This window comes from Anser brachyrhynchus, assembly GCF_964034855.1.
Source record: "Anser brachyrhynchus genome assembly, chromosome: 11".
In the NCBI taxonomy this organism is placed as follows: Eukaryota; Metazoa; Chordata; class Aves; order Anseriformes; family Anatidae; genus Anser; species Anser brachyrhynchus.
In genome coordinates, this window is record NC_137706.1 from 9,831,338 (window position 1) to 9,854,661 (window position 23,324).

Consider the following 23,324-nt stretch of genomic DNA (forward strand, 5'->3'; position numbering starts at 1 on the left):
CACTGCAGCTCATGCAAATGAGCATTATCAGTATTAGCATCTTCTTTTTAGTATAGGTTCCAAGTTTTTTTTCCCCTCTCCACCATCACTGGAGGGGGGAATAAAACCCCATAGGTTTCCCAAAGCTTTTTCTTGCTGGGGGAAGCACGGTGCCACCCTGGTGAGCCAGACGCGCAGATGGAGGGACGGCAGGCGCAGACAGACACGCTCCCAAGCGCCAAATATAGGAGTCAGCCGAGTGAAAAAAGCAAATGTAAAAAAAAAAAAAAATCATTGATTATCAAGCAGGAGCTAATTGAGAGCAACCCCGGCAGATATCGGAGCCCATAGCAGCGTCACGGTGGGTTTCCCTCCCGTGAAAGCCTCCCCCTGTCCCCGTGGCTGGGAGCCGGGGAGATGGAGACGCGTGGCGACGTGCTTAGAAGCAAGCCGGCCTCTTTAGCCATGCATGGATGCTGCCAAACAGCCGGTGGGGCAGCCAGACATGAGAAAACAGCGCGTATATAACAAAACCAGGATAGTTTTTATTTATTTATATATTTATTGGACCAAACACCGAGGTTAAAACTTATGGGATAACACAAAAAAATGAAAAAAATCAGCAAAGTGCCCACAGGCTTCCCCAAAGCATCTCTGAGATCCCCAAACTGAGATCCCCAACACCTCTGTTTGTGGCAACCCCACGGTTTAAACTCAGTCCTTCCCCACATAGGAAAAGTGCTTTTGGTATTATCATTTTGCAGTTCCCATGTTGTAGGTGAGACTTTGCATCGAGAGGAAAGAGCAGATTGTGGCTTTTAATTAAAAGCTCGGAGCTTTTTCCTGCTTCGAGTTGCACCAGGAGCAATCGCTAAACAACGTTCAGCAGCGAGGAAACAGCACTGACTGCTGCTCTGCTTTAAAAAAAAAATAATTAAAAAAAATAGCACAAGCCACAGAACAGGGAGTTCTTCCAACAATCTGTTTTCTGTACCCTGGAAAATAATAGCAACCCATATGGAAAGCCCACACAGCTATTTTCCAGGTGCTTTGTGCGGCGTGAAATCCATGGAATAAATCACCTGGGCTCTGTTTGTTTCTTGCAACTCTTTTTGCCCTCTTGTGCAAGCGAGTGTTTTGGTGTGTTTGGGGATTTCCCCACAGTGGGAAAAATCCTGTTTGATATCAGATGTGGGGCAGACCGGCTCCCAGCCCAGCTGGTGCCGAGAGCAATCTGGGGGGGAAATAAAGATGAGAATTATGTCGCAGTCAAATCTGATCATGGGATGGGAAATTAAATGCTTTTTTTCTCAGCACTGCTTATTGGAGATATTTATATGGCCCCAGCATCCTGCAGGCATCACAACAGGCACCTTAGGGAAACTGAGGCACAGGGCTCACTTCGTGATGATGATGGTTAAATTGGATAAATGAAGGGGACCAAAGAGATCAGGTAAACAGCAAGGAAATATTTCAAAATTCAGCCTCTTATGGGTGCCAGCAAGATTTTGGCTGCCCCATGAGCAAGCCCTAAGCTATCTCCATGCAGGTGGGTTTCATCCCCCACCAGCACTCCCGTGTGCACACAACCAGATCTGTTTTCTGATCAAGGCCTGTTCGAGATGAAGGACATGGCTCCAAGCAGGACGCTGGAACTGGCAGCACTTTGACATCTCCAAAACACCTTGAAGTCTCTCAAATGAAAAGCTGTTTTCGCTCAGAAAGCGCCGAGATGAAGACGATGTGGTGATTGTGTTCTCCTACCTCAGCTCAGAACAAAACTGTTTTTTTTCTCTTTTTCCTTTTTTTCCTTTTTTCCACCTAGCAAAACCAACATCTGCTTGAGCACGTGCTCCCTGAATCTCCTCTCCTGATCCTTGGGGAGAGCAGAACACAGCGCATCCCTGGTTTGGGAAGGTTTTGGGAACACCCTGCAGCCCACCCAGCCCCACTGGGACATCCAGAAGAAGGCAGAGACTTGGGGGTGCTCAGCATCCAGCCCAACATGCCCCCCACAGCTCCACATCCAAGCCTTTTATAACAAAAGCATCATTTTTGGTACCCCCTGATATGCTGGCATGTGGGGAGGGTTCACACAGAGGGTCCTGCACAGCTCCCGGATGGTTTTAACCAGTGAATGTCCCTCTAAGACAGACAGACAGACCAACAACTCTCACAAATTTGATGAAAATTGGCCAGAATTGACCTTCAGCCCAGCTGGGGAGGGACCAGGGATTGGCACTTCACCTTGAATAAGCAACCAGGAGGAAAAACATGAACCTCCATGAAGGTTGGCAGGTGGATTTATGTTTTGGGAAGGGTTCAGCAGAGGTTGGACCTGGTTTTCTGCACAAAGTCCCAGTGGAGGATATGGGCTTGGAAAACGCTTGGTGGCCAACCAAGGGGCTCCAGCCCAAACTTGTGGCCAAAAGCAGGTTAGGTTTTAGCCATGGTGGTCCAGGGGATGGTGGCTGCCAAAAAAGCAGCGCTTGACCCCACAAACATGGACCCCGAGAGGATGCTTGTCTCCAAGACGACTGTCAAGCGGGCACCTCTCAGCTGAATAAAGCCGGCACAGGGCATGAAGGATTTAATAAAACAAGCTGTTGCATGACAAAGCCCTGAGAGCAACATCTGTACGGTGGCTATTATTAAATAGGAGCAGCCTCCTATGTTTTGTCCTGCCTGTAATTTAAATGGATCCTTGTCTATATTTGTCTGGGTGCTTTTGCAGGGGAAAACAAGCCAGCAGCACATCTCAGCCCCCGGTGAAAGGGACAGCTAAAATTAAAACCAAGGAGCAAAGAAGGGATGAACAGCACAAGGGAGCTGTCCATCTGTCAATCCCTCCAGCAGAACACCTGCAGAGAAACAGTCGCCTGAGCTCGGGCTGGTGGACACGTGTTGCGGACAAGGTTGGGGCTGTGGGAGGTGATGTCCTCCTTCTTGAAGGCCATGGAAAAGCACCAGGAGCCTCCCAGGTGGGCACAAGACGTGGCAGCTCCTTCTTTCCCCTGGCCAGGTATGGTGACGTGGAAAGTCCCTGCAGCATCCTGGGGATGTCACCAAGAGGCGAGGACACGTGGCAGGAGGTACAGTGGAGCTTACCATCAACTATATCCAAGTAACCATTAAAAATTCCTGATTTGCAGCATTGCTATTTTAAAATATAAACCTAGAGATTTAAAAAAAAAAAAAAAAGGAAAAAAAAAAGAAAATATTTTAAATATTTTATATAGTTTCTGAACCAACACCGCCTTGCTGGGTTGTCTTTGGCCAAATGTCTTCTCCCCAGGAGCATCCCCACCCGATAGGACTTCTCGTGCAGGAAGGGAAAGGTTTCACCAGGAGTCTCCCCAAGGCATCTCCATGCTCACCCGGAGGAATTTCTTCCCTTTCTTTTCATGCTTTTCAACCTTCCTGCTCGTTTGCACAGCTGTTGCTCCAGAGCCCCGCTGGCCAGCATCGTTTGATGCGAGCCGCGGAGCTCCTTCCTCATTAAAAACCAAAGTTCGGAAGTTTAGTACCCAAGGAAATAAAAAAAATGAAAAGAAGAGAAAAACATAAAATAACATAAAAACTCCACTGATTTCCCCAACTTCAAAGTGCTTTTGAAGATCAGTTGGGAGAGCACCGGTGAGTTAGGTCCTCTCCTATCTCCCGTCCCTAGTGGGATGTGGTCAGCCCGCACCGGGAGCTGATGGCACGGTGCTGATGGGAGGCGACGGCACCGATTTTGCAGAGGGAAGAAACTCATCAGCTCTGCCACCAAGGTTTTCATGAGGAATATTGATCGTTGAGGTGGAAGCAGGGCTTCTATTTCTGCTCTGAAGCGCGTGGCCTTGTGACTCAGTTTCCCCATCTGCTGCATGAGCTGCCTCCATAAAGCACCCATGTTTTCTGCCCACCAATGTTCAAGAAGAAAAGAAAATAGGTTTTCCCCCTAGGTGAAAATTACTTTGCTTCCAGGAGCCGGGATTCACCTTTTACTGGTAATTATGAACAAAGAGCATCATTTCCTAAATGCCTGTGAGGATGTTAATTAGCAGAGAAGTGAGCATTTAGCAATTAAAAGGCATTTGCCCAAGCATTTTGGGGTTGTGGGGTCAGGAAAGGTTGAGGATCAGACAGAGCTTGTCTTCGGTGTGCAGAGACACAAAGCGATGACCTTGCAGGCTGGCTCTTCCTTGGGGACACAGGTGTCACATCCCCTTGCCCCCCAAACATTGTGCTTTAACAAGGTTGTACCCAAACAAGGTGCAACATTTTGTTCCAACAGGATTGCCTCACTGACCCAAAACCCTACAAGATCCCAAACTCAAAACTTATAGGAGATGGAAAAACAAAATAAACTTTTTTTTTTTTTTCCTTCTGCTTTTGACTTTTTTGCCTCGTTTATTTCCTTTCTCATAACCCTGGGCTAGATATGTGAGCTCAGGCTGTTGTGAGCGGGAGACGGGGACAGGAAGGCACCGAAGGAGTGTTCCTACACATGACATTCCCTGTTTGATTATATCCATCAGAAGCATATTAAATTTGCTGCCTGAAGGCCAAAGGCAACCCTATAAATATTTTTCCCCTTCCCCTCTTAAATAGCCCATTTAAGGGGACAAGCAGATGGTGGGATGCAGAGGCCCAACCAAATCAGCCCCGTGGTACTGAAATTCTTCAGCTGGGCTCTACGAGAAGAAGAGAAGGCACCAGTGAAGGTCTGGGTCTAGCCACACTCATGGAGCAAGTAACAATGGATATTTCACCCAAGGAGCAAAACAAAAACACCAGGGAAAAAAATAGATATTTGGGCTGATCCAAGCCAGAAACTTTCACAGGAAGCTTCAGAAAAATTATGAAGAAAAAAAATGGGTTAAGTAGAAGCAGAGAGATCTTCTTTGCCTCAGGACAATGTGTGTTTCTTTGCCCCAGTGTGGACCGTGCTATTTCGGGCTTTGCATCCTCTGTTTAGGTCCATGCTTGCACTGAAAAAAAAAAAAAAAGAAAAAACCTTTAAAAGGCAAAAGTCAAACCAGCTGCTTTTTAAATTGATCAATGTGTCATGATTCCCAAAACAAAACATTTCATCAAAAAGCAAGCAAAAGGGAAAGATGAAAGGTCTCAGAAGTTCCTCCCCAGGGGCTGGGGTTGACCCAGCTCCCCCTTCCTCCCCTATAACATCATTGCCCACACGTTGCACTCATGGAAGAAGCCTCACACACAGCCACAGTCAGGTTTGTTGGAGCATCCATCCCCACTGTGGGACCACCCCACAGATTTGGGGTCAGCGTCTCCCTAATCCTGCTCCTTAGCCCATGTGGTCGCTGTAATGGTCCCACCTCCACCCAACCCCAAGTTTGAAGGGTCTTTATGGTAAGCAAAGCCAAAACCCTCTTAGGAAGGGCCAAGAATATCATCTCTGCTTGATTTTGGGATAAAGGTGGAAGTCCCCTGCCCTGGAGCAGCTCTGATGGCCTGGGGGGACAACATACAGGTCCCCCTATTTCACTTGTTTATCAGCGAGTTCACTCTGGGAAATCTAATCACCATTTTGGAGTTACTCCCTCAAACAAGCCCTTGCAAATCCCTCCATCCAGAAGTTTATTAATATTAGCTGCTCTCAAGCAGGAGCGAATTAAACGCCTTTACTTCCCGTTCACCTTTTTGTTTCTTTTCTCCTCGCCACTCTTAACGGGAGCGATTTAATTAAGGAAGAAATGACTTCCCAATAAAAATCCCTCCTTGCTGCTCCTCCTTTCCATCAAGGGCTGGTTGTGTTTAATTGGGGAAATAAGCTCAGCTGGTGGTGCAGATGGGGGCGAGGAGAGGCTGTGACGAGCACAGGATCAGCATGGGGCAGATGGGCTCGGCGCATCCCAGAGATGGAGGGCACCTGGCTGGGGAGCCCAGGTCCCTGTGATTTGCCAGGGGAAGGTGTCCTGGCCCTGAAGCAGCTGTCCTGGTGCCAAAAGGCTCAGTGATCCCAGCTGACATTGTCCCATGGTTGGAAAACCCTCAAAGGATGCTCCAAATTTGGGTGGTGGACAGCAAAATTGGAGATCTCAGCGGTAACCCAGGCACATCTGCACACAGGGCACCTGAAGGACAACATGAGGGGCATGTGATAGTACCCATGGGGTAATGGGGTGGGATGGGGACTACTCCTCTCCCTGGAAATGGAAAAAAAAGCAGGGATGAAGCTCTCTGCATCAACATTTTCGTCTCCTTTCCAATGGGAAGAAGCCAACGTGCTCCACGGGGCACGTAATCCAGTTAACGGCCCTCCTTGCCTGTTTATCAGCCCCTCCTTGGGCTTTGCTGAAGGGATGGCTGCTCATTAGTGAGGAGATATAATTAAGAGAAATGAACCCAATTAGCCAGAGCAGAGCAAGCCACCTCCACCTGCCCACGTGTGTGCAGCGAGCAGCTTCCCAGCCGTGGGACCATGCTGTGATAACTGAGCAGGCTAGGTCCAGATTTGGGGCTCCCCTGCCCTCCCGGACTGCTTCCACCAGAGACACCTGCCCATGGAGCATCTTTTTTGGAAATACTTTCAGGGCTTTATGTAAAATATTTGACGTGGGGACATCGTTGCTGGATGGCAGAGCAAGGAGGGTAAAGCGCCTGGCTCAGAAAAACATCACTCCTGCTTCAAACAAACCAGAGGTGCATCGAGCCAAGAGCGTTACAGCCCAATTTTCTTGTGGTTTGGGTCTTTCTGAGGCTGGAGAGGGAGAGGAAATTAGGTTTAACTGTTTTACAGGTGAGGCACGTTTCCCATCTGCAGCTTTTCCCTTCCCATGCTCGGTGCTGCTGCACGCACCGCTGCGCTGAGCCTGACCAGGAAAAGCCACACATAGCCACCCAGGAAGGGAACGGTGACATTAATTAGGTCCGAGCTTTTCTTTGTTATCCATTATTTCCATTTTGTGAAATTCCTGCAAGTGAGTAATGAGAGAAAGGGAAAAATAATAGTAATATCTTTCATTCTTCAAGAAAATACCTGGCCAGCTAAACTCGCACACCATGCTAGCAAAAGACCACAGCACAGCTCACACCAGAGAGGTGGCAGCGTTAATTACAAAGGAGAAAAAAGGACCCCAAAGACCTCAGGGGTGAGCCCAACACCCTCACCCCAATAATGGTACAAGTGAGCTGAGTTTGGTGCATCCTACCCAGGACAAGGGGGCTGCTCCAAGGAGCAGCAGACACAGATAACAGCAGTTTTAGCAGAAATCTTTCTTTTTTTTTCCAACCCCCAGTCACACCACTGCAGTCACAGAAAAGCACAATTGAAAGTATTGCCAAACCTTGACATGACTTGCTTTGATTTCTTCAAAACAAAGTGAGGTTTCCACGAATAAATTAATCCCTTTCTAACAAGGCGCTTCTTGTCAAGTCCTCCGACACCCACTGACCCAAAATGGAAAATTTACATTTTTATTTCAAGGTGATTTGGTTCCTAATGACCCAAATTTGGAGCTTAATTATTAGTTTTGACTCACAATGAACAACAAACGGAAGAGGCAGCCCCTCTCCTATCACCTGGTCCCTGCTATCATGCGTTAGGAGAAGAGGAACATGATAACACATCCAGGTGGGGTCATCAATACCTGCCTCCGAAGGAGGACAAGAGGTGTGTAGGGTTATAAGTAGCACAACAAGAGCATAGAAACACTCTCCTTAGGTTGAAAAAAGTCATTTCTGGCTTTCAGCATGTCCTGGCACAGCAACGTTGAAGGCTGCATCCACATGATGCTGCCTCAGGACCTCCCACCGAGGAGTCCCACCAATGAACAGCCCATTGCAGAGCGACAGCATGAAAAAAAAAAACAAACAGGTGATTTGGGGTTTTCAATTGATCAGAAGGCACCAACCAAGTCATGTAGGACAAGCTTGGCCTTGGACCTACCAAGAGGCTTGGCCAGACCCCAAGAGTGGATGCAGGTAGGGGGAGGGAGGGGAGCATTGAGCCACCAGAGGGTTTTCCAGGCTCTAGATTTCACCTTTAATGTATTTCAGTGCATGATTCAAGCAAATTATCTGCATGAAATGCTGCATTAGCATCAAAATGAGGGGAGTTCTGTTCAATATATTAAAGTGTCTCTGATGGGTTTGAAGGTAGCTTAGTGCAAGAGAGGCATTAAGGAAGTAAATGCCACATTTGTATTCAAAAGCGCTTTCTTTTTTCATTTAAAGCCATTGATGTAAGAAGTGGTGCTTAAGACGGCTTATAAAAGCAAGAGTGCATCTTCGCTATGAGACAAAAAGCCGTGTTTATGGGGAATGGTGAAGGAAAGCAAATAGCCCATTTAAAAAATATATTTTCTTCCAGGCTTTGCCATCAGCAGGAGGAGAAGAGGGCAGGCAGGGACAGGGCCTTCCGGTGGTGTCACAGCCGAGAGCCATTTTCTTCCCCAAATCTCCCATAATGCTTCTTTTTGTTGTTGTTTTTCTTTTTTTTTTCCCCTTTTCAAGCCTGGAATTAGAAGTGTGTTTTCCATGCTGGTGCAGCATCGCTGCAGAGCCTTGGGTGAGCCAGCCCCTCACCTCCCTTCTCACTACAAAAAAATAAAAATCAGTGACCACAATACCTGGCAAACACCCTGTTTGTCCTTTCTTTTAAAAATGCGATTTTACTCTAAATTTTGTAATTAATTTTATTTGGGATGCCTAAGGCTTGAAGCCTTAATTTGAAGCTCAGAAGTTAAAGGCCTGTCAAAGCAAATAGCACCAAATGCCTGCTAGGATGGCTTCAACAGTCTTTCACTGAAAATTTTAAGACAACAGAGTTCTGCTTCATAATATTCTTAATCCCAAAAATGCCACTGAAATAAAAATAAAGTCCCTTCTTCAGCCAGCACTGAGAAGTTTTGGTCCCGCTCTGTGCTGCAGTCCTGCTTAGCCCATGATGAATTTTTACTTGCTCAGTTCGTGCTGGACAAGGAGCATTTTAGTTCAAACACTGAGGCTTTTCAGAGCCAGGGTTTTTACTCAATTTGGGGAGATCAAAATGTTTTAGTTTCATTATCTGAAGAAAGCAGAAATTGCACTGAAAGCTCACGGCCAGCCTTAACTCTCCTCATCCATCTTTGCCACCTCCACGAGCAATTAATAATCCCTGTCCTTACAACTGGAGGAAGAGAAGGGTTAAATTAATTGCTTCTGACCGCTTAATGAAGCTGGGAGAGACCCTAGGAAACTCGTCTCGCCACTGCCTGCAAATCAGCTGGAGGAAAAATACACTTTTCCTGGCAAAGGTGCAAGGCTTACGGAAATATTTATGCTTCTGGGCTGGCACGGGTGTCCCCATCCAACATCTTACTGTTGGAGGTCATCACAATGCAACTGCCTGTGACTTTGCCAGCCATAGGGGTGAATTAATTTAGGAATATTTCCTATTGGAAATGTTCAATCAGGAACGTTTGCTCCAAGAGGAGCAGTGAGCAGCGCAGACAGGGAAAGGTGGGTTTTTAAGAAGTGAAATTTCGGGGTTGTCCAACAGAGCACAAGAAAACTTGGATGCACACCATTGACCACTCGCTTCTGATGTCCCTCCCTGGACAGCCACACCAAGAAGAAAATACTGAAAAAAAAACTTGCAAATTTTAATAAACTCCTCCACCACCCCACAGAGGACAATTGGGCATGCTGGAGGCATTGCTCACCTTCCAGCCCAGCTCCTCCAGGTGAGCCCCCAGCCCATGGCCACCCAACGCAGCCCATCCATGGAGCTGGGGGAGCATCCCTCCACCTGGGGACAGCCCCTGCATCCCACCCAGCTGCCTTGCTACCAACTTTCCTCCCCATCACATCCCTTTTTCTCCCTCCTGTCGGCTGCGGGTTGTGACGGCACGGCTGAAGGGAAGGAAACAATGCAGAGGAAATTGATAAGCATGGCTCGAAAACCAGAGAAAGAACATTTGCCTGGGAGAAGCTGTGATTAGAACCGTGCATTTGTGTGTATGTCCTTTGCCAGCGCTCCTAAAAATAGAGCCTGGCTGCACAGACTGTCACACACATGCAGACATGCTCTTGCTGGAGCTATATTTACAGGTCGGAGGCAGCCAGATACCATATACAAGCCATACGTCCCCCTCCAGTGCTGGCAGAAAGGGACCTGCATGGGTCCCCCAAGGGATGTCCCCTGGGGAAATCAAGGCTACCAAGGTATGGGGAAAAAAAATCCCTTCTGGAAGCTCCAAGAGACCATCCAAGCCTGGGGCTGGGCATGGATGGAGTTGGAAGGAGGAAGGTCCCACAGCTGCTGAGCAGAGAAAAACTAGGGCATGACCTACATCGCCTGGCTCCTCCAGCCCCCGCCGTGCTCGTGAGCCTCGTGATGAAGCAGGGAGGCTTAAAGGGACAAAATTGAGGCATTTCACTCATATTCATGAGGTTTCTGGAGAGGAAGTTTGAAGACCGAGGTATTATTATCTACATATGTCTTCCACAGAGGTCGAGTGCAATTAGCATTATTCAGAGCCGTGCAATTAGCATTATCCACAGATATGTATTTCGGGTAGGAAAATAATTGTTTTTCTTCCCAGAGAAATGGTTTCATGCATGGTTTGCTCAGCTATGAGCATTTGGGGCCGATCCCAAAACTAGAGAAGTGCCATTTGCCCTAAGCTCGCCCCTGGAAATGGAGCAAGGGGGAGCAAAGGATGCTTGCACAACTGCAGCTTTTGTTAAAGTCAGCCAATTTTGGACAAACTTGAAGTCTCCACAGATCCAATAGGCCCTGGCACAAGCAGGGGGTCCCCATGAAAGGAGCAGGGGTGGGGTGGCACGTGACCCCTTCATCCCTTGTCCCTTTGGCAAAGGCCAGGAACATCACAGTAGGTTTCTCCCACAGTTTGCCATTCCCAGATCATTTCTGTGGCAAAATAAAGCTATTTTCCCCAAACAGAGAGCAGCAGCCGCCTTCCAGGACATTTTATCTTCAGCTCCAATATCCTGTTTAATCAGCACGCCGGAGCATCACCTTGTGAAATGTCATTAATAGTGGGTGAGAGAGGTGAGCATGAGGACCACGTGCAGGGGATGGGATCGGAGGATAAAACCCCCCCGGGAAGAGTTGCTGCTTGCCGTGAGGACGCCTCTGCTCCATCTCGCATCCCTCCAGCAATACCAAGGGCTCTCCAGCGAGGCTTTACCTGACCTCCAGCAGCATTTTCCTGCCAGCGTCTTACACAAATCTCATTAAACCCTGAGGTGCTCAGCAGCTCCGTGCAGCTCGACGACGGCTCCATCCTGACCCGACTCTCCCCTGTTGTCTCGGCTGGTTATTGAAGCAAAAATCACAGGGCTGCTCACTCCAAACACGCGGGTCTGGAAGCCCAGGCACAAAAAAAGCATTTATACTCAAAGTCAGGGCACAAAATTGAAAGCAGCAGCGAAAGAGAAGGATCGATTAGGCTTGCCATACTGACAGCCACCAGGCTGGATGGTGAGCTGAGGCACCCTGGATCATTCTAATAAATGCAGAGGGGACAGTTCTCATCTAGCTGGGCGAAGATCCAAACTGTACATAAAGACACTTGTAAATTAGGACTTGGAGGGCTGCTCAGCAAGGCCAGCTCCACAAACCCCCTCCCTTTGCCCCTCTAGCCCCAAGCCCATGAGCCTGGGCCAGGTCTCAACCTACCCCAATGCTCCCCATGCGGCTCTGCTGCCTGCAGAAGGGGACAGCACGGGGACTCCCAGCAGGATCATTCACAGCAAGCCTACAAGCGAGCCCCAGAGCTGATGCAGAAATTACATTTCCAAAGCACTTCTCCCCAGTGCCGGCTCTGCAATAGCGTAAGAAAAGTAATTGTGGTCGCTCTGAACCTGAGGTTTAGCACCTGACAATGCACATCATGCCTTATGGTCTGCTCGAGAGGTGCAGGAGACCCAATGCATCTGGAGCTCTGCAGAACGAAGCTCCCCAAGCACAAGAGCACTTGGCAGAAAACCAGCATGAACCCCAAAATCAGAGTTTAAAGGAGAAAATCACTGTGGGCCCAGCTGAACCCAGGCTGTCCAAATCAGGGCTTAGGTGGTGGATTTGTCCCAATAAGTCATTTATAGGTGAACAAAGGATTATTCATGGCAGTTATGGCAAAAATCCCAAAGCTGATGAAGGTGAGCAGAGCCGCCCCCTGGGGCATGGCGTGGAGGCACCCAGGACAGCTCTGCACTCTGGTGCAGTGTCAGTAACACTCAGCACCCACAAAACTTGCTTAAAACAAGCTGTGCCAGCCAGAGGTCTTGCACGGGAGACCCCTCGCCCACTGCCCTTTGCAGAGCTTTGGTGCTGATCACAACTTTGCCATCCCTGGCCAAAGAGCACAGCCCTGACTTTGGCTGGAAAGCTGCTCCTGCTCAGCTGGGGTTCACAGCACAAGGCTGAAGCATCATCACATGGCCAAGCAATTCACTGAGATCAGGCTGCTTCTCATTTTGGGACAGTTTCAGCCCAATTCAGCCCAGAAGCAGACGCATCAGTGTATAAAATGTCAAAGCAAGCAGTAGCTGGATAGAAATTAGAGGCCAGCAGGTCTGGAGCTGGCTTCCAGCTCCAGGGCATGGCAAAGGGAGCTGCTATGGGGAAGATTATGAAAGCAAACGCAGCCCTAAAAGCCAAGTATTTGCTTTATTTTGTGCATATGTGCTGTGCTCCACATGCAGCTGTGCCAGGCCAAAGGCAGCTCCCAGCTGAGTGCTGCTGCTCCTGCTTAAGCAGTGTTAAAGCTTGGGGAAGCAAAGGGGAGGGTTAGAAACCATCAGTGGTAAGGAGAAAGTCCCTGCTCCTCTCCTCCATGCTCACAGCTTGCTGCTGTGCAACCCCTGAGTTTGGGGATTGCTCTGCAATCACAGCTGGGAGTCGGAGAGGTGTCTGGAGGATGGGAAAGGTGCTCCTGGTCACAGCTTCTCCCCAGCATCCAAGCCCCAAATCCCTTCTGCTCCCCCCTAATACATGGTGGGCCTCCAGCCCACCACCAGAGTTCTTGGTGGGTTCAGCCCCAAATCCAGCTCCTCTGCCCAGGAGCACCAGGTGAGGGTGTGATGGTTCTCAGCTGCCAGGGCGACACTTTCACAGCATTCACAGAAAAAAAGGCTGGAAAATACAACATGGATGGACTAGGAGGATGCAGGACACAAGCAACCCACCATTTCAACAAAGGGTGGAGGAGACCAACCCACCCAGGGCTTTGCAGGGTGAAGCTCCCCAGCTGCAAGAACAGCAGCAGACCATCTGAAGGCAAGCCCATACTGCTCAGCCCCATGGGGCACAGGATCAGGTCAGTCCTTTTCCCCGTGGGTTAAGGGGAGGCACATAGAAGGACCCAAATAAATGCCATCACATTGGAACAGCCTGGTGAAAAGAGCCTGGGCATGCGTTAACCAGGTCCTGCAAAAAAAAGGTAAACGCCTGTTTTTCCAGCAAAGTATGGGAACTCATTTCTGTCTGATAAAAGCCTGGGGCACAGAGGAATGACAGTTTCCATGGGAGAAGGAAAACTCAGAGCTGCTTTGATTTCGAGATGGATCCTTGTGCCCAGCTCACGCTTCCAGACCCGTCAGCTGCCACCCAACCCTTCCCTGACAGCAGGACCGCTGATTCTGTGCATCCTGAAATAGCATTCACCGATCAGCACTCCTCACTGTTATTAAAACAATGTGGGGCACTAAAAACTCCTGGGGGAGCCCGAGACAACAAGCCATTTAGAGAGAAAAACATCCAACTAAGGGCAAAGCTGGTCGGCACTGTGTGATGGGGACATCGGGATGGATGGAAGGCGGAGAGGGGAAAGCAGAAGGCAAAGGGGGGACAAGAAGAGGTGGAAGAGGTGGTTTCAAACCTGAGATACCCAAAGGGCGGGCGGACAGCAGACACCTACCAGCAGCGATGCCCAGTGTCTGCAGAGAGCCCAGGGCTCAGCCTGCTGGCAGCGAGGAAACGACCCAGGGAGCATCTCCCCATCATTTTGGTGGCTCTGCTGATACACCTGTCCTCTGCTTGCTCTGGGGCTTAGTCACCATTTATTCTTGTGCCAATATTGTCCTTAAATTTAACTAGCTCCATCCCTGGGGTCCCCCTGTCCCCAGGCACCTCCCGATGCCCACAGGCTGCACATCCTCGGAGCCTGTGTGAGCAGAGCACTGCAAAGCCCCATGTGCTTTCCCAGCTAAATAATTCATAACCCCCTTCTCTGATCTTATGAAGAGCCTGTCCGGCCACCAAGGGTTGTGTCCTGGTGATGGGGGGCCACCCAACAGATCCTCCTCGGATGCACGCGTGGTCCAGAGGAGGACAAGGGAGCTTGGGGTTGGTGCTGGGGTGACTCCCAGCAGAGCACCTCCAGGAAGAGCCATGGTTTTGAGCTCGGCGTGCTCACTGCTGCCTTTGATCTCCCCTTCATTAGTCTCTCTCCTTTGCTCTAGAGCATAATTAATGCTTCCCTGATCAAAAGCCCCGCCGCACTGAGAGCTTTACCAGCTCATTTTGCTGCATGTTCCCATTAAAAAGGGCTGCCGCGCTTGGGCAGAGGGGAGCAATAAGACATCTCCATCTGGAGCCTCAAAACTTGACCCACGCTCAGATAATCCAACAGCTGCACAACCAAAAAAAACTCAGTTCGGTCTCTTTAGAGACACCATGAGGTCTTAATGGGCTGCCCCACGTTCTTATGGGGTTGTGGAAAGCGACCACAAGTGCCAAGATCTTGCTCTGGAGTGACCCACAAAGCCCAGCTTGGTCCCTCCATCCTGATGCTGGCCCCCTGGGGACCATCAGCTGCTGCTCACCAGCACCACCAAGCATCGCACAGCACCCTTGGGGCTCTCAGCAAGCCCTTTTTAATTTCACTGAGGGGAACAAAACCAAAATCACCACCCAACGCCTCCCCAGCCCTGGCCAGAAGCACCTTCCCCTGGGACATCTGGATTTTGACAAACCCACATTTCCCCCCTCCTTCCCCTCCACCCCACCTGCTTTCCCTGTATCTCGGGACAAAAGGAAACCAAAAGATATTTTTACATCAAGTTTTTTTTTTTTCATCTTTTGTTTTTTTGGTGCTTGCATCCCAGCCTTTGCCCCATGCTGCCACCAGCCAAGGTCACCACAGCCCGGTGACATTTCCCAGCAGGCGCCCACGGGGCTGGCTTTGGTCCCTGGCACCAGCAGCCTGACCAGACGTCGCAAAGTCACATAAGGTGACATTTTTCCAAAGAATTTAACTTGCCCTGATAAAAAAACCAGCTCAAATCCTCCTGACTGTATGCACTCGATAATCTTGAAAGTCTTTTCCAGTCTCGGTGATTCTGTTCTTACAGAAAAATACTTTTTTGGGGGAACAGGCTGTTTTTGCTGGCTTACAAGAAGATTATTTCCCCTGAAACAGCATTTATTTGGGCACAATTTGTGTTGCAGCGGGTTTTACTCCCATTGCAAACAAGGAAACCAAGTGGCCGAAAACCCCACAATGCCAAACCCCAGCATCCCCCCGGAATTTTGGAAATGAGCATCTGCACCCCAAAAAAATAAAGTTTTCTCCTTTTAGTCCCTGCAGCAGATGCATGCATCAAGGTACAGCGCAGGGAAAAAGCTTCATGGGTCAGGGAAATTATAAAAGTCACATTGCAAAGCAAAGAAAAGTCAAAGAAAGAACTAATGGAGATGCAAGGCAGACACGGAGGAACTTGTATATACAGAAGAAAAAAAAACAAAGCACAGAAAATAGGCTGCTCCATGCCTGCCTAAACTCACATTGCTAGGATTAAGTCTTATGCTGCTTAAAAGCAACTTCTAACATCAGTTAAGAATAGCTTTGAGTCACTCTCAGCTTCACCAACGAAGAAGGGTGTCATTTCAAAGCCCAGGAGAGCTGTCCCCTTGCTGGAAAAGCCTGTCCCAGGCTGGAAAATTCACCCAGCATTAAGAAAGTGACAGATTTAGGGTCTCTGGACAGTCTTGTTCCAGGACCAATGCTGATTTCAGGAGCATGGGTAATCCCTCCCCAGTAGCGTTATAGCAGGAGCACAAACAATTTCTTAAAACACCTGGATTTCTGTAACAGCAGAGAGGGAGCAGGAGATAAGAGGGGAAAAAAAAAAAAAATCAGAAAGGCTTTCCTGGTGCAATCCCTCACCCCGAGTTCACCGCTGGGCACGAATGGCTCCAGTCCTCCTCCCAGCTGGGGATGCACCCCAGTACCAAATAGTTTCGACCATTTTAGATAGGGGGAGACCAGGATATCCCCCTTTTAAGGAATTGGGGCTTGCACCCTGGTGAGCAGGTACCTACCTTTGTCTGTGCAAAATTGGGGTGGGTACTGGGGGAAGAGCATCCTCCGGGCGCACCTGCACCACCACCACAAGGCACAGACCCTGTAACAGCACAGGAGGCACTTGCATCCCGTGCAGCTCAGCCCCAGCCAAAGCCAGGGGAAGCCAAGCACGCGCACACGTGTGACTGTGACATGAGTGAGAGCTCAGACACGCTCCAGTGCCGCGTCCCCAGCTCACCCAAACACACAGCACCCTCCCGCGCGCCTGCCCACACGCCTGCAAAGCTGTTTAAACACACCAGGCTATTTTTCCCTGCAAGCTTTAAGGGAAGAAAAATATATATTGCAGTTGCTTCTATACTTAAGCACTTGGCTCTCAGCAAAGAGAGAGAGAGCAAGGCAGATAGCGGCGGGTAATCCAAGCCTTGTAGCAAACACATGTGAGTGGGAAAGTTTGAACTCGCGTAACTAAAGCGATGCCTTCTGAAGTTTCAGGCATGGCACGGGCATCTCCCCGTCATCTACGAAGCTAAGAAGGCTTCCAGAAAATTTAAATCTTCCTAACTTGGGAAGGATTAGACAAACGTTTCACATTTTCATCGAGCGTATGGCAGCTCACGAGGAGGGATGGATCTTCTCTAAGCACCCCCGGAGGAGCCGAGCATGGGGCTATAAGCACTTTCTCATTACATCCTATCCACATAGAGCCCTTACAGAATATTTCAGGAAAAAAAAAAATCAGTTGCTTTTACGTCTATTTTCCCCAAAGGTGAGAGGCAGCCAGATGCATTTTTCCAGTCTGTCTCAGCAGGCTCCAGACAGAGAGACCAGGGCTGGAGCTTGTGCTGGGTGGCTTTGAACCTTGTGAGTGCAGCAAAGACAACTGCAGGGACCCTATTTTACACCTGGAAAGCCACCCCCCCACATCCAATTTTACATCTCATCCACCCCAATGAGGACAGGGCTTGGAGGGAAGAAGAGATGGGCTGGCCCAGGAGAAGCAGCCCATCTTGCAGCAAGCAGGTTGGCGTGGCCAAAGCAGGAGCAATTCCAAGGTGATGCAAGGAGAAGGACCCCTTCCCTGCAAAGGGCAGGAAAAGGACCCCAAAACCACTGTTGCAAGGCACGAGATGGGATCAGAGCCTTCTGATGCCCACCTTGGCCAGGAGGAAAGCAAACAGTTCATGGCATCAGCCAGAGGAAGACTTACAAGAAAGCAGCAAGAAGAAAAAAAAAAAAAAAACAAAACACGAGCTCTTCAAATTCAGCTCCATAAGGCTTGAAGGAACACGGCCTTAATTTCATCAACTGTGAAAAACCCATTAGCATCTTGCCAGAGTCCATTTAAAATATTTATCTGGAGGATATTTTGTGCAAAAGTGCCTCAAAAACTGCTGCAAAGAATTAACGCTGGAATTTAAACTCCCCTCCCATGGCAGCCACCTCCCAGCAGGTTCAGCAAAGGTGGCATCAGGGACAACACCATGGGGTGACCCAAGGGATGGGACAATCCATGCAAGGAGCCCTTTGCTAGCTTTGAAGGGATAAAGTCCAGAGCAAACTTTGGCTTCATTAAGGCAGGTTTTCCATCCTGGATGTATTTGTGGTCCCCACTGAGCTCTCACCACGTGGTTCAGGGTCCCCTGTAAACCCAATGCCTCAATCAAGGTACACAACCCTGCAGCCCCATCCTCCTCCCCACCACCCTGCAGAAGATTTGGGGGGCAATTCCTGACTTTATTTCCCCCCCAGAAAACCCACCACGTCCACGGGCTGTTTATTTAACAAAACCCAGCTCCGCCACAGCGGGGAATTGGAAGGCGAGCAGCTCTCCACCACAGTCCTTGTGATTAACAAAATATATTATTAGCATCCCAAAGCGAGGTTTGCCAGTGCCTATAAATACAAGCCAGCAGTGACTCAGCAAACCCTCAGCTATTTTTTTTTATTATATCTATATTTTAATTATTATTTTTACCCCCGATTTCCCAGGTAGGTGCATCTCGGGGTGCTGGCTCCCAAGGATGCTGCGCGGAGGTCGTCATGGAAACCCAACGCTGCAGAAATCTCAGCTTCTCTGCGAGGAACCCGCACCAAATCCCCCCCAGCCCCAGCCAGGGATGCCGTGGAATAGGTTGGCAGCATGGGGAGGAGGAAAAATGGGGGGGGTTGAGCTTTTAAAAGCTATTCCTGGCTTTTAAAGCCATCCATGCCATGTGGCAGGGAAGATTCTCTGTTGTCTCATATAAGGCTGTGCTGGGAAGCCCGCAGGCACAAAGCAGATTGAATTCATCTACCCCTCCAAAACAAATGAACAGCAGAAACATTCGGGGTTCCCAATGTTTTTTCTACATCCCATCACCGGCCTCAGCCAGCCCCAAGGTATAAAACCCTCAGATACATCTTCTGTGATTACCAAGCTTAAAGGATTTTTTTCACCTGCCCTGCTAAGCAGGACTCTGGAGCAGAGACAGGCAAAGTTTTCCAGGAAAAAAAAAATCAGCCCAAAAAACCACTGAATGCTTGGCAACCCCCAAATTTCCATGCTTTTGTCCAAGTTTCAAAGAGCTCTTTGTGCCTGGAGGGTGCCAGCGCTGTTTCACTGCAACATTTCAACAAGCCACCGCCACTGAAAGGAGATTTGCATTCGGAAACTCCCTGCAATTTTGCTTTTCCATTCCTGTTAAATAAAAGGAAAAATCCAGTTTGAAACCAGCTTTGATAGAAATTTCTGTTTTGGCTAACCAGAGGATCGCTGCGCTCTGCTCGGGAGCCAAGGGATGGCTCAGACACCACGGGGATGGGCACTGGCGGGTGGGAAGGAGCAGGAACCAATTTTATCCTTAATATTTCCAACGTTACTGAGGAGAAGGCACAGGCTGAGAACTGCCCTTTTCATTACACAATTGCTTTTAAAAGCCAAGTCAGGAAAGCAAATGCTGGCATGTGGCATGTGGCAGAGTCTGCCCCGGGGGAGCAGCTTTACTTTGGAGAGAAACCACTCAAGTGCACAGAACTTCAATGGGAGGTGATTCCCGTTTCTTGCCATACTACAAGGAGTTAGAAGGGAAGAAAAAAGCTTTGTTTTTTTTAAAAAAAAAAAAAAAAGCTTAAGTGAGACACTTCCCACACCCTGGGGATTTGCACTTATTCGTGCTTCTCTATTCAACAAGCAAGGAAACAAATGCAACCTGGGGGGAAGCTATCGGTGAGCATCAAGAAACCGTTAGCTCAAAGCCATCCCAGCGATGGCCCCATGGGATGCTGGAATGGCTCCTGCAAACCCAAGAAAATACAAAACCAAGTCACCCAGGGTCTCCAAAACAGCCAGCACATCCCTAAACCCACTCATTTTGTTCTTCCTATTTATAGTCCTCTCCCCAGCCCAGCCACATTGGAGCATCTTCAAGCAGAGCTGGTGCTCACAGAGAAAGGACAAGAGCCAGAAACACAGCTAAGGTCACGACAAAGCTTTTAAAAATGTAAATGAAGCCCAAGGAGCCAGCCTAATCCCGAAGCAACCCACGGCAGTGAGATTAGCCCAAGGTCCCCTTGGCAGAGGTTGAGCCCATCTGCTTGGCATTCTCCTCGCAGAGGTCCCCCCGAGGACAGGACCGAACCCACTGCTCCAAGGACACCTCCTGGCACAGCCCTGCTCCAGCACGGTTGTCCTGGCAGGAGATGTCAAGCAAAGGGAGGGGAAAAAAGACACGGTTTGGTGCAAATCAGCATTTTGTTCAGAGAACGTCACTGCTGATGCTGCATCCCTCGAAGGGAAAGGAAAGTGCAAGGGAAGCTGGAAAACCCGATCCCAGAGCTGGGGGAAAAGGTTTAGTTTTGTTTTCAGTATTTATTTGGACAGTTTTGGAATAGCTGGTGGAAAAATCCACTTTGCCAACAGCCCTGGACCACTTTTGGTGCTCCTCTAAGACCAAGTCTTGCCACAGCCCCAGAAAGCCCCCAGTCCCAAAACCAGCTACTGTGTCGAAATATAACTTTTTAAATCCATCGTCATTAATAAAGATTTCCACTTAATTAAAGTGTGGCAGCAAACAAGCACCCACCCCAAAAAATACAACCACATGGATGGCAGAATAGGCCTTAGTGCCTGACCCCCACAGATGCTCTTGGAGGCCGAGCTCTGACTATATAATTCATATAATAACAACATATAAAAAGGCCTTTTATTCACCCCAACCCACAGCCTGCTGCCCACCAGCCTCCCAGCACCTCCCCTGCTCTCCCAGGGCACCAAAACCCAGAAATCCAAGGGAAACTGAGGCACGGGGCAGGGGTGCAGCTCTGCAGCACCCAGGGTTTTCAGCCCCACACACAGCACCAGAGCCTATTTCTCCCCAACAAACATCTCTATCACTCTACAGGAGCCAAAAATGGGAATTTTTGCATTTTTCTCATCTTTCCACCACTGGTGGGCATCCATCAGCACCAGCCCCTAGCAGACTCCGCTATTCTCGCTGGGGTGATTAACAGCCATTTTGCTAACAAAGCAAAAACCCATTAAAAGCACTAAAATTTGCTCTCTCTGCTCCCTGCCTACTTCACTTCATCCTTCAACGCAAGCCCTGCACACTTGCAAATGAGGCCAGAAACCCCCAAAGCCCAGGTCCCATAGGGAAGATCCCTTTTCCGTGGTTACTCACCACTCAGCAGCACCACAACTTGCACAAAGACAAACTCCCCTTGCTAAAATAAAAAGCCCCAAACCTCAAACCCTCTTGCTCAGACCCCTTTTAGGGAGATGTTAGGGTGCCTTGAAGCCTTTTGGAGTACCCTCCCCAGATGGGCTGCACCTGGGCTGAGCCCAGCCCTCGGTTTGGGGTTAATTTGGGCCACCAGCTGGGGTGGCTCCTTGCTCCACCACCTGCACAAGTCCAATATACGTTGAATTTCCAGCTCCGTGTGAAGGGATATACATTTTCCATTGGGATACAAAAGTCACTGCAATAGGGCCTTTAGCTCAGCTTCCCATTTCCAAAGCATCCGGGAATGCTCCCACGTCCCATCCCCAACCAAGCGATCTGTTTTAGGGGTCCTGCTCATGCCGATGTTCCTTTTTTATGGAAATAATTTTTACCTGCTAGAAAAGACGATGACCCCAAATTGCCCAGCTTCAACACGTGGCTTGAGCATGTTTCCAGCATCTGAAGTGAGCAAGTCTGTAAACCCAGCACTTCTCAAAAACAACAGTGATTTGATCATCCATGGACATCTCCCCCCAAAATCCCTCCCAACCTCATTATCACCCAGGGCAAGGATTGGGACTTCAGCCCAGGGGCTCAGCTCTCTCCCCAGTGCCTGTGCTAAGCTTCCCAAATGTATTTTGGTGCAGAAAGGAGTTTTCAAGCCGCGTTTTTTGGCAGAAGGATAAAGTCCATGTCAGCACGAGCATCCCATGGGATTTCTCCCAGGGACGCAGCAGGACAGGTCCCGCTGGTCCAGGTGGTGGGGAGGTGTGATGGAGACAGAGCAAGAAACAGCTTTTGAAGTGTTGCTGGGAGCAGAGGCTTCTTAGGGGATTATTTTTGTTCTCTTTTGCTGTTTCTTAACAGATTCTCTGCAGGTTTTCCCCCAGCAGCTGGGACCCGAGGCATTCCCCAGCTCGGCGCTGCCGGCAGGCATTTCTGCATCCCCCATCTCTCCTGGCTGATCTTCAGGAAGAGGGGGAATTGACAAACTGGTGGAAAACTGACCGACACTCCAATCAAAATGCAAAAGAAACAGGAAGAAGCGGCCCTGAAAAGCAGCACCGTTTAATTAGAAATTACATCTCTGCCGGTGAGTCACGGCGGGGAAGCCAGACGTCAGCGAGGGGCACCTGCCAGCAGCATGACGGTGGCGACCACGATGGTGGCGCCACGCGGGAGCCTTCGGCCTCAACGGCGCTCCCACTGCGGCTTTCGAGGCAGGATGGATGGACGGACAGCCACACAACCACGGCTTCAGCTCGGGGGGGTTGGACCCCGACCCAACCCCCCCCGGGCATCAGGAGAGCACCCAAAGCACCACCCGGAGCCGGGGTTTGGCCGGAGCCAGGCTCGCAGAGCTTGGTGATGGATGAGCTCCCCCCTACACCCCACAGAGCCCATCGCCGGGATGATGCCTTCCCACCGAGGACATGTATTTTTTTCTTTTTTAGCCATTTCTACCAAAACCGCCCCAAAACACGTGCTGTAGCGGGGTGCGTTTCCCACCCTAACAACCCCCCCGACTCACCCGGGCTGGGGACAAGCAGCGAGCCCTCCCCCCCCCGCCCCCCCCCGGCCGTGCCTCAGTTTCCCCCCCCTCATTTCAAAGGCTTCCCCGGCTCCTTTAAGCCCCCCCCGCCCGCCGAGGCTCGGCCCCTTTCTCTGACACAGCAGCCGCCGGGGCGAGCCGAGCCGGGAGCCGCGGGGAGGCTGCGGCCGGGGCCGGGGCCGGGCGCCCACCGCCGCTCCCCCCCCGCCCCATGGCTCTGCCCGGGGCGCCGGGAGCCGCCCGCCCCCCTCCGCCCCCCCGGAGCCCAGGGGGCGGCCGGCCCTGAACCGGCACCGCCGCCGCCGGTCGGTCCCGGGGGGAACGGGGATGGAGGATGCGGGGAGGGAGGATGAGGGGACCGGGGAGGGAGGATGCGGGGAGGGAGGATGAGGGGACCGGGGAGGGAGGATGCGGGGAGCAGGGATTTGGGTACCAGGGATGCGAGTACCAGGGCTGGAGGATGCGGGTGCCACGGATGCCGGTAGCAGGGTTGAGGGTACCATGGCTGGAGGATGCGGGTAGCGGGTTTGGAGGATGCAATCACGTCGCTTCCCACCCTGCTCGCACCCCCCCAGGCTGACGGGGTGCCCCCCCCCGCCACTCCGCCTCCACCTCCGCCGCTTTTCTCCACCTCCCGAGGGAAGGGTGGGGGGCATTTGGGGGCAAAGGGGGTGCCCCCACGTTCCTCAGATGAGGCTTGGACCCTCTGGGGGAAAGGGGGCTCTGGCTGCCCCCCCTTAAAGCGGAAGGGTCCCAAGGGACGTGTTTCCCCCCCCCCAGCCCTGCAGGTAACATCTCACCCCTTCTGACAGCAGCCGAGGG

The 23,324-nt window shown here is 50.3% G+C and overlaps 2 long non-coding RNA genes across 2 annotated transcripts; both read right to left on the reverse strand.

Moving 5' to 3' along the window:
* Nucleotides 1–521: 521 nt before the first annotated feature.
* LOC308201065 lies at nt 522–23,274 on the reverse strand. Its single transcript, XR_013956018.1, has 2 exons — nt 22,951–23,274; nt 522–4,955 (listed from the first exon to the last, which is right to left on the reverse strand). It is a non-coding gene; the product is annotated as an uncharacterized lncRNA (long non-coding RNA).
* Nucleotides 10,747–21,316, reverse strand: LOC308201066. Its single transcript, XR_013956019.1, has 3 exons — nt 20,909–21,316; nt 11,621–11,765; nt 10,747–11,304 (listed from the first exon to the last, which is right to left on the reverse strand). It is a non-coding gene; the product is annotated as an uncharacterized lncRNA (long non-coding RNA).
* Nucleotides 23,275–23,324: the final 50 nt, after the last annotated feature.